This window comes from Triticum aestivum, chromosome 2D, assembly GCF_018294505.1.
Source record: "Triticum aestivum cultivar Chinese Spring chromosome 2D, IWGSC CS RefSeq v2.1, whole genome shotgun sequence".
Taxonomy (NCBI): Eukaryota; Viridiplantae; Streptophyta; class Magnoliopsida; order Poales; family Poaceae; genus Triticum; species Triticum aestivum.
In genome coordinates this window covers 263,902,587-263,913,026 of record NC_057799.1, presented here as the reverse complement: position 1 = coordinate 263,913,026, position 10,440 = coordinate 263,902,587, and the positions used below count along the sequence as shown (strand labels likewise).

Sequence of the window (10,440 nt, the reverse complement as noted above, 5' to 3'; positions counted from 1 at the left end):
CTTCTTTTTTAATTCAAACTGACCATTTCTTTTTATTCCGAACTGATAATATTTTTCCTCGTAACTTTTCAACGGTTTACGGTATCATAGTGTCCCCGAACTTGCATGGTTTACATTGTTGAACTGAATGCTATTTTTTTCCCAAAAAAATTGATTTTGTGTGTTTCTTATTTTATTTTTGACCTTGAATTTTTTTTGCAACGATGTTCTGGACTTCTCTTCTTTTGCGACTTGAACTTTTACCATTAAAACTTTTACCATCTTGAATTAGCGTGTGTGGATGAGCACTTGAACTTGTAGAATTTACAGTTTTTTGTTTTAATTCTTATTTGTTTTCTTGTCCGAACTTATGGTATCATCATCACTGAAACTGCATGGTTTCTGTAGCTGAACTAAAATGAACTTTTACCCAAATAAATGTGAACACTGAGACATTTGTACAACAAGAACTGAATCTAATGCCAATATTGAACTTGCAGGACGCAAACTAGCTACCAACGTCAAATGTACTGATCCCAAAATCAATCAGCACCACAAGAACACAATAAAGTTCTCCAAATGGTTGCTCTAGGAAGAGCTAGCTGCTGAACCCGAGCACATTTACCACTGGGAGCAGCCAACCACTAATTTGTAGAGGGATTTAGCGATGTCGGCAGCCACCATCTAGCACCTGAGAATCAAACCAAATATTCAGGCGAATAAATAAGCGCACAAGAGATATTTCTTTAGCAAGACATTTTCACGGAACAGGAAAACCAAAACTTTTCAATGAACTTTTTTAGGTTTATGTGTTCGAACTTGCAAACTTTCGGAACTAGTACTTAGCTCTCGTCTTTTTTCACTTCACGATGGGATCAGAAGTGCACAACATATACAAACATTAACACAAGGATCAATTGGGGCAAACAACAGAACACAAAACTAAATAGATAAATATGCATACACAAAAGCAACCTCTCTCGAATGGGCCATGATGCAGGCATCGCCGCCGGCAATACTTGGCGCACCGGAGAACCTGCACCGCTGGATTTGTCGAGAGAGAATTGAGGGCAACACATCCCCGTGCCTTTTTTCTGCAGCGGCCACACTTGGTTTACCAACTCACACACACTTGGTTTACCAACTCACATACACACAAAACTGATAACAAATTGGCACACGACCTGATGACAAGAGCACACACGAACTGATAACAAGAGCACACCGGTTATTAACATAATATAAATCCATTTTGGAAGATAAACCGCTAGCTGTTCACGGCTTCACGCTAATGTATTTCATAATTTTTTTGAGATTACTACCTCTGCCTTGCTGCACAAGATCTCCACGGCATTAGCATGTTCATGAATTCTAAATTGGTGGGACACTCTTGAATTCGCACCAAAGGAAGTGGGTAACCAAGCTGGTGCTAGGCCTCACGGGGGTCAGACAGTCAGCTAGGAAATTCAACAACTATTGTACCCTTGTCCAGCTGAACTCTAGCTTCTACAGTGATAATATCCCTGCAAAACTAGCCACCCGCATCAGAAAACTGATGTATAATAAAAATGCTCTGTTTTTTTTGCACACACAGTACTGTCATATGTGCTTTTTCATAAACTGATGATATATCACACACTGTACTGGCACACCTAGATTGTGTTTCAGGAAATAAAATAGACGTCCTCGACGTGAGTTTATGTAAAAATGCTTTTGAGCTATTTTTTCAGAGAAAACACTGTAAATTGATAATAGAACGAAGAGTTGAGGCGCTGCTGGTGATCCCTTCTATTTAAATACAGTCTGAACTTACTATCCGATGTTACGAACTCTCTCTCGACAATACACCATGAACTTTTGAGTTTTTAAATGCATAATACAACGGGAAATGAGTTTCAATCATATGCTAGAAGATGCCCCATGCAAAAACTAGAAATATGAGTGAGATAGAAAGAGTTGTACAAGAGTTGTTTCAACAAGTTCGTTGAAGTACAAATACATGGTGGTAGCGGTATTCAATGCAAATGGGAGCTTTGTACAATACTCCATTGCAAGCATCATATTGCCTGGATGTATGAAACACAACCATCACCATGTTAATGTTCTGGGCATAGTCAATATAGTTGCACTGAGACGCTTAACCAGTTGAACTGAGACAGCCAATGGAGGAAGGAGTTCTTCTCTTAATATAGGCAGCATTTTTTACAAGAATCACTCGAACATCTTTAAAAAAAGACAGCAATGACCACTTTTTTAACTGCCTGAGTAAACAACCCGCCAACTATAGCAATTGATCACTTGAACTTATAGGAAATAGAAAAAATAACTAATCTTGCATCATCAAAATCTATAGTTTTTCTGAAGTGATAACATATGTAAAACTTAGGTCAATTGGTGCGACGCACACAGTTGAACTAGTGTAATATATGTAGTCGAACGGATGTAATTATTTGTAGTTGAACTAATTGGAGACCTGGCAACGCAACAAAATTTTCAGAATATACTACATGAAAAGAGGAAGGGCGGAGGCATTGAGATGCTTACCTAAGGCACACACGCATCAATCGCACGCATGCACACATGTGGTCGACGGCAGCGCTGCGACCTGTGGTGTGCTTGCTGCCTTGAATGTGCACCATAGCATTGTCCTGCAGCTGGAGGAGAACGCGTCCTGCAGCTAGAGGAGGACACTACTTGAAGCTGGGGAGATGCGAGTGCACGGTCGTGGGTGACGACGGCCAGACCTCATCGTTGCGTCGGTGAACGGCGGCCAGACCTCATCGTTGCGTCGGTGAACGGCCTTGGGTGTCGGCAGTGAACGTACTATGGTGCCGACGGTGAACGGCCTGGGAGCTGCTGTGGCTCGAGCATTCTGCATAAGTATCCGTTAAGAAAAATATGAGTCGTGTATTATCAGCACAAACCACTTCTATAGCTATTCATCTCACTAGCATTTACATAAACTACTAAGTAGCACAAAAAAAGGCTTGCATTAATCAAGCACAAAAATCTTCCTAGCAACCTCGTCCATTTGCATTACTCATAACATGATCTATAGAGAGACTTACATCCCAAATAAAATACATGCAGAGATGGGCGGCCACCAGCTTGTTTATATCAGAATTTTTAAGAAGCCAATGAACTTCAGCATGACAAGTAGATCAATACAGCATGCAACTTATGTAGTTGCTTAACTCTAAACACATGGTCAAAATTTCAGTCACTTATACAACATGCAACGTATATTTTTTTAGTTGAAGAACTAGCAGTCTTGCAGCACAAGAGGCACGGCATGGTGCTATTAACTAACTTACAGAGATCCTTTCTGCTTTGTAGTAGTAATCACAAGAGGCGCTGCCACGCGATTCGGACTTGTCCCAGCTTCATCTTGCCTAACTTCACAACAAATCACTTGTAGGCATGAACATAAACACCTATAGGACTGCACGAACCACACAAAAATAAGTTAGTTGTTAACTCGTGAGGCAGCCAGAATCAACTCGGATGCAATGTTTCAAGAAGCCTGGCTCCCACAATTTTTCTCCTCTACTTGCTCTCTCTTCACCCGTCCCTTTTATTCTCTATCTTCTTTATCAAATCCAAACGCATTAGCAACAACAGCTTGGCTCCAAGAAGAAAAATGCAGAGCATGGGGGCAGCAGCGTGCAACTGGGGATATGCTCACCATTTTTTTTTGTAGGGATGCATGTACATGCTGCAGCCGAAGAAATGCCATGGAGCTTTTCTGAAAACAAACTATGAACTTTTCTGGAGCTTTTTGTTGGACTGAAGCATTTAAGCAAACACCTGATGGCATCAAGAAAACAAGTGACTACAACATCTAGCAATAAAAGCGATGGTATAGAAAAATTGAACTGATGTTTTCTGTCATTCCAACAAACCTCCAGCATATATATTTTTGAACTGATTTTTATTCTATCATTGTATTGTCGTCGTGTAGGAGGGACTTAGAAAAAGGCTCTATCATCGATGTCAGGGTAGTTCAGTCAATATGTGTGTGTGTGCGCGCATGTGATTTAATCAATCAATGATGATGGACAACATCCCTATGTACTGTGCCTCCCATTTTGAACGTACACATTTTTTTTCATAAACACATGCCCCTTCACTCATTTTTCTGCTAGATTGCCGTGGAAAATTCATACACCAACAAAATTAAACCTGCATTTTAGCAATGACACTAAATTTACATGTGCTTCAGACAAACAACAAACACATAGATGAACTGACCCTCGTATGCACACAGCAAGCATCAGATTCCATATACATGAACTTCTAATTATTAATATACTTGAACTTATTCACTGTCAATGTACATGAAATTTTGAACTTACCTGGGAGTAATACATGAGCTCCAGCCCCCAATACAAGTACCATGATGGCAATCTGTACCAATGACCAGCACATGATGAGTAGGCGGCCAAGGTGGAGGATGAGTAGGCGGCCAAGGCGGCTAGGGTGCTTACCATGAACTGATAAGAATACACAACACTATTTCACTATTCATAGAGCAAAATGCCAAATCATGGCATCAGTCAACTTTTAAGCCGCTGCCCCAAGTGCCCAAATCGAACTGATGCGGAGACGACCGCCGGCAGGATGCGGGGCTAGCAGGCGGCGGATTGCATGGGCAAGCGCGGCGTGCAGCTCGTGCTCGACGCCGCTGTGCCGCCACTGTGGCCAGGTACGTCGCAGGTGGACACGCCCAGGCAGTACTACCTGCTCTAGTACAGGGGCGTTGTTCGGCCCCTCGGCAGCAGCAAGCCCCCGCGCTTCAGCACCCCCTGCCTCTGCGCGCCCGACAGCTTCAACACCATGTCCTTGGGCTGCGTAGTCCAGTAAAATTTAAAGGGTTAGAATCAAACATATGAATCAATTGGTACGAATTATACAAAACACCATCGGTGTGGCAGTTGATGTTCCTGCTTCAAATGAAACATAACTTACCACAAACTTCTACAGGTTTTCTTTAACTTCTCTAGAACAAAAACCCAAGGAGTGTGGACTGAAGAATTAAACCAATGAGCAAAACCACAAGTGTAAACTTATCTGGAGGCTTTTGCTGAACGGACGAGACGAGATGATGCCCGAGCAAAACCTGACTCTGCCTGACTTAACAAAAAATAAAGGAGCATGAACTTTGAACTTTCTCTGCAACCAAAACTGAAGGAGTCAGAACTTAACAAATAGACCAAAGGAGAAAAACCTAAAGTGTGAACTAATCTTTACTTTGAACTTCTCTGGATAAATGAAGCTTTGTGGCAAAGATAATTAAAATCTTATGTAACAGAGTGTGAGACACATGTACTGGTTTTCTCTTTCTCTCTTTTTTGAGGCATAAACATAAACATTTCGAGAGCATATAATGACTTAAAAAAGAAACACAAAAAAGGTATTTAATTTCTCTGTACATGAATCATCGAACAGTTTTGAGAGGGGTGAGATAGCAAGCAACTATAGTTCAGATATAGAGATATTGAAGAGGAGCAACAACCGGCTCCCATGCGATGGAAAGAGCAGCAATGACCATCACCATGTCTGGTGGTGAATAATGACCGAGATTCCTAAGACCGACAAATGTTGCTCCACCCAAAATTCCTTGGATTAAGTGTTCAATGGAAGCTGCAAGAAGACAATGATTGCTGCTGTGTAGGGTGGTACTGACACACTCGGCATCAGGGAATTTCCTGCTTGCGCAAGATCGAACTGCACCAGTTCATGATGCAAAGGACGTCTGCCTGACTTGTCGGCGTGGTACTGACCCACACTCCCCTGTCGAACTGCTGATTGTTGTTGTGCAGGGCCACTTGCCGGCTGGAACTCACAGAAACTATTCAGTACTAATATTCCTAGAGGCTTTGTAAAGAAGCAAAACAAGGTTAGCAGCAGTACAGACACCACACGCAAGTTCTGAAATGAACCTCTTTTTCTTGTTGAAACTTCTGAACTGAACCTCTTTTTGAAGTTGAGAGAAGCAAAGCGGGGCAGTGTTGAACTGGCAGTGGTGGTGGCGTTGAACGGCGCGCGTCGCTGGAAGAAGGCAGGGGGACTGGGCTCGTCGCCAGCGGGAGGCGCAGGGCAGCGACCGCATCCATGGGAGGAGGCGCGTCGCTCGTGGCGGCGGTGAAGGTGACTGGGTGGCCCTTGAAGGTGCCTGATGGCGGGTGGAAGTGGGGGCCGGCGGCGGCGAGTCTTGCGGGAGGCCGGCGGCGATGCGTGTGGCGGGAGGCGGCGGCGGCGCGTGTGACGGTAGGATGGCGGCGGCGTGTGTGGCGGGAGGCCGGCGGCGGCGTGGAATCGGTAGACCGGCGGCGGCGCGCTGAAAGCAGGGGCGGAGGCCATTCTCTGGTGGGAGCTGGGCGGTGGGTGGGATTTTACCCAGCTCGTATCGGGGCGGAGCTGGGCGGTGTGCATAGCCGGTCGGCGGAGGAGCGGACGGCCGGCCGGCGGCAGCGCGTGGGTCGGAGGAGCGACCCGTCACGGCGCCGCGGGCTCCCTCGCTCCGGCTGCGGCCGTCGCTGGCTCGCCCACCACGTTGCATCGCGTAACAATATTATTCTCTTACCCTTTTTGAACTGACATAGTTCACAGGTTGGACTGACGTGGTTTTCAACTTGAAATGATCTTTCTGCATGTACGACGGACGGAAACATGGGATGCAACGTGGAGCTTTCGGGCGTTCTCCGGCGCGATGCTGCGGGCCATTCGTTGCTAGAGGAGACATGTAAGGGGTTCCGCACGTGCGCGCGCTCATCTGGTCGTGTTTTGCGATCCGTAGTCACCGGAGGTGACGACGTGGGCATTTGGCGGCGGACGTGTTTTGGGCGTTGGTGTTTACCGTGGTGTTCGTAGGCCTCAATTTACGTCCTGTTTGTTGTTTTGGATGTGAGAATTATCGGTATGTTAGAGTTTTTGAAGATTAATTTCATCTGTAATTTCTGTTTACAAGTTTTGGTGTTCGTGGTCGTTTTCCACGCCCGCCATGCAAATCTGTTCTTCTTTTTCTGTTGTTTTACTATCGAATTGGCGTTGCAGGGAGAGATATGAGGATTGTATGAAAAGATTTGCATTGTCAATTTTGCTTCTTTGAGTTGTTTCTACCTTGGATTCCCATGTTATTTTGTCGTTGGCGGAGGTGGTTTATGGCGGCTGACTGTAGCCTGCGATTTCTTGTAATCTGGTCAAACTGTGTAATTAAGTTGCGTGTTTTTCAGTGTTGTTTGAATTGCTGCCGTATGTGTAGTTGGACTGCTGCGTGTCAAAGTTGTCTTACTATGCGTTGACATCGGAATTGGCTTCGTACCGATACCTCTGCACTTTGATTATAAAGCCCGAGCCTTCTGCCACTTTCATTCTACCAGCTGCAACCAAAGAAAAGCGAGATGGATCCTGAGCTGGGAGAGGTCACAAAGGAGGAGGGGGATGCCGTTGATGTGAGGGCTGCAGTAGCGGAGCAGAGGAGGAGGAGGCGCAGGCAGATGGCACGACGTGCTGCCTACGAGGAACTGGAGGCAGAGTTCAACAGACGCCTTGCGCGTGAGGTGATGGATACTTGCAACTCCAATGAATTGGAGCTTCTTTTCCCAGAGGACAGGGGAAGGAACCATATTCAGATCATCAGTTGGGCTAGGGCGAGAGCAGCCACGGCTCCACATCCATCCACCAGGGCCAAATGGCGTCGTTTCTTTGATCTTGATGACTGAAGTAGTGAATATTATGTTTTTAAGATTTTTGTTGTGAGGGAGCAGATGTTTGAATGACTAAATGAATTCAACTGTTTTATCTCTGAATGTGTTGTTTTATCTACATATGTTTGACATGTGCACTTTTGAACTGCTTGTTTATCTGAAGTTGAACTGATTTGCGGTCAAATGTTGCATGGCTTGTATAATAACTATTTCCTACCAGTTGGCTGCCCACCTGCCTATTTATTATTTTTATAATCTGCGAGTCTCCCTGGCTATAAATTCTATCCATCTATGTGTGGTGTGTGGCTCAGTCTCCCCCTCCTTTTTCTTCCTTCTTCCAGAATCAGATCTAGGTTCCTCCCTCTTCTCTCCGTTGTTTTCTTCCCTGTTCCTGTGTGTTCTATGGAGGATTGTTCATGCGCATGCCTGGCAAAGATGGCGCGCATAGCTGACGGCTGTGTGTACGAATCTGGTTTGGAGCTCACCCAGACTCAGCGATGTGGGCAACTTTCTTGTCTGCTGTACAACAACCATGGGTTTCGTGCACCCTATGTTTGTCGCCTGACGGTTAGTGACTTGAAGGAATCATGGGTGTGTGTTTCTATTCGTTTTGTTTTCTACTTTTTTGTAGGTCTCTTTTTGAATCCCATGGACAGAATCTGTAGTTTAGTTTTATGAATAGTTTGTCTATATTTTTTTAGTTTTGTCAGAATTTAGCAGTACGGATTCCTGTGTGTATTTGTTCATTACTTAACAGTATTTTATCCATTTTTGTATAATCCTTGATCTGTTTTTTGTCGGATGTTTTTACTGTAGGTGTATTGATATGTATATTTCTTCAGTTTAGTCAGTTCACATGACTAGTTAGTTTTGTGTTATTGTTTTGGTTCAGATTTTTTCTTTTCAGTTTGTTATGCAAACCGTTCCTATATCTGTGTAAAAATTCAGTTATGTTAGGTGTTCACTTTGTTTTGTACTCTCATGCCCATTTGCAGAAAATGTCACCCAGGATCAGGATTGTTGCTCCTAGTTCCGGTGTTCTGAAGATGGAGACTTCAGAAAAAAAATGGGTATCAGTTGATGGAAGTTGCCTACCACATCGACTTTGATGGTTGCATCAACCTAACTACTAGGTGGAAGGAGTTTGTGACAGAGTCTGGATTTGAGGATGGTGATGTGGTTATGGTTATGTTCTCCAGGGAAGATGACTCTCTGACGTTTAGAATTTATTTGTTGTAGGTTTAAATGTGGCAAATGACGCTGGTTGTGAGATTTGTGTGTGGTTGATTATGTTGCAGTATTTTTTCTTTAAAACATTTGCATGTGAGATGGTTGAATTCTATGGTATTATCAGATGGTTTGGAACAACTTATGTAATGCTTTTCCTATTTGTTTTGCTCAAGTATAATTGTTTTATTTATATATTCTTTATATTAGTACTGGAACATTTCTATAGTTGAACTGATGGGCATCCTTTGTTTTGACTGGTATATTTTCATGTACATAGCTCACAGACGGAACTATACGCTGATGATGTTTGTAGAACCCCTTTTTGGGTTTTTAGTTTGCTGAACTTACATTCTGTTAATGATAGTACTGAACTATTTTAGGTTGTCAATTAACAATCAAATTTTTTTGTTGTATAACATTTTTCTTACTTTTTTACATGAATTTTGGAGCACATTTTTTTCTTTTTACAGTTTAATAATGATAGTTCTAGTATTTTTTAAAAATTAAAAGATTTTAATCTTTGCTGCACAGTACTATTTTTTTACTTGAACCTTATGAATTGTAGTAGTTGAACTTTTTATAAATTTGTTTCAGAAATTTTTATTTACAATCATCTACGTTTACTTTTCCAAAAAATATTTTTTTAAAATTTTTTAGTTCTTACAATTAAGATGTGTTTGAACTTTTTACATTATTTGTTTTTGAACTGATTTCTTGTGAGGTTTTTTTAAATTATCTGCATTTTGTTTTTTTTTCGTGTGTGATCGGCTGGAATTTTGTAATGGGGCGAAGTACTTTGTTGGGCCATCTGCCTGAGTCGTTGTTTTCGGCCCAGATAGCTCGTCCGCGCGGCTGTGCAGCGCGGCGTGCGCTATGGGTTTAGTCCCACCTCGCTAGTCGAGGGGGCTCTAGACCTGTTTATAAGCGCAGCCGAGGCTCACCAGTCAAACTCCTCTGAACACTTACCTGAGCGCTTATACACGGCGCTCGCTCTCTCTCATGACCTGTGGGCCCTGGTCGGCGGGCCCTGCGTTGTGCGGATTACTAGGGATTTGCCCACGGGCTCGAGTTCAAGTATCTAGCATTGTCAGGGCCTGCGCCTGTCCTTGGGTGGTCATTTTTTTCTTTTTGTTGTTGTTTGAATCTAGTACTTGACTCCACCAGTAACTTGGACTGATACTTTTTTGTCCTTGGGCGGTCAATTTTTCTTTTGTTGTTGTTTGAATCTAGTACTTGACTCCACTAGTAACTTGGACTGATACTTTTTTTGTTCTATTCTTGTGAGTTTTGTTCTAGGAACGAGCCGTAGCATGCGACGTCGCGGCGTCGCATGCAGAGGCGAGTCCGTAACAGGACTTGCCCCCACACCGCACCGAGGGGCATAGTTGTACTGACACATCTTCCTTGTATGGACCTGCCCCCATTATCTATCTTAGGGGTGGGTGGGTGCGTAGGAGGAAACAGAATAACCGCACTGTCGTGTCAGCGCGAGGCCGAGCCGGGGGGGAGGGACCCCCCTCCC

The 10,440-nt window shown here is 43.6% G+C and overlaps 1 long non-coding RNA gene across 3 annotated transcripts; it reads right to left on the bottom strand.

The window, feature by feature from the left end:
- Positions 1-388: 388 nt before the first annotated feature.
- Positions 389-6,566, bottom strand: LOC123052727 (uncharacterized). Of its 3 annotated transcripts, none has more exons than XR_006425002.1 (6): positions 4,467-6,566; positions 4,335-4,386; positions 3,665-3,786; positions 3,294-3,421; positions 2,524-2,851; positions 389-670 (listed from the first exon to the last, which is right to left on the bottom strand). It is a non-coding gene; the product is annotated as an uncharacterized lncRNA (long non-coding RNA). The 3 variants fall into 3 exon arrangements; XR_006425003.1 differs by lacking the exon at positions 389-670 and adding an exon at positions 687-1,502; XR_006425004.1 differs by lacking the exon at positions 389-670 and adding an exon at positions 1,530-2,452.
- Positions 6,567-10,440: the final 3,874 nt, after the last annotated feature.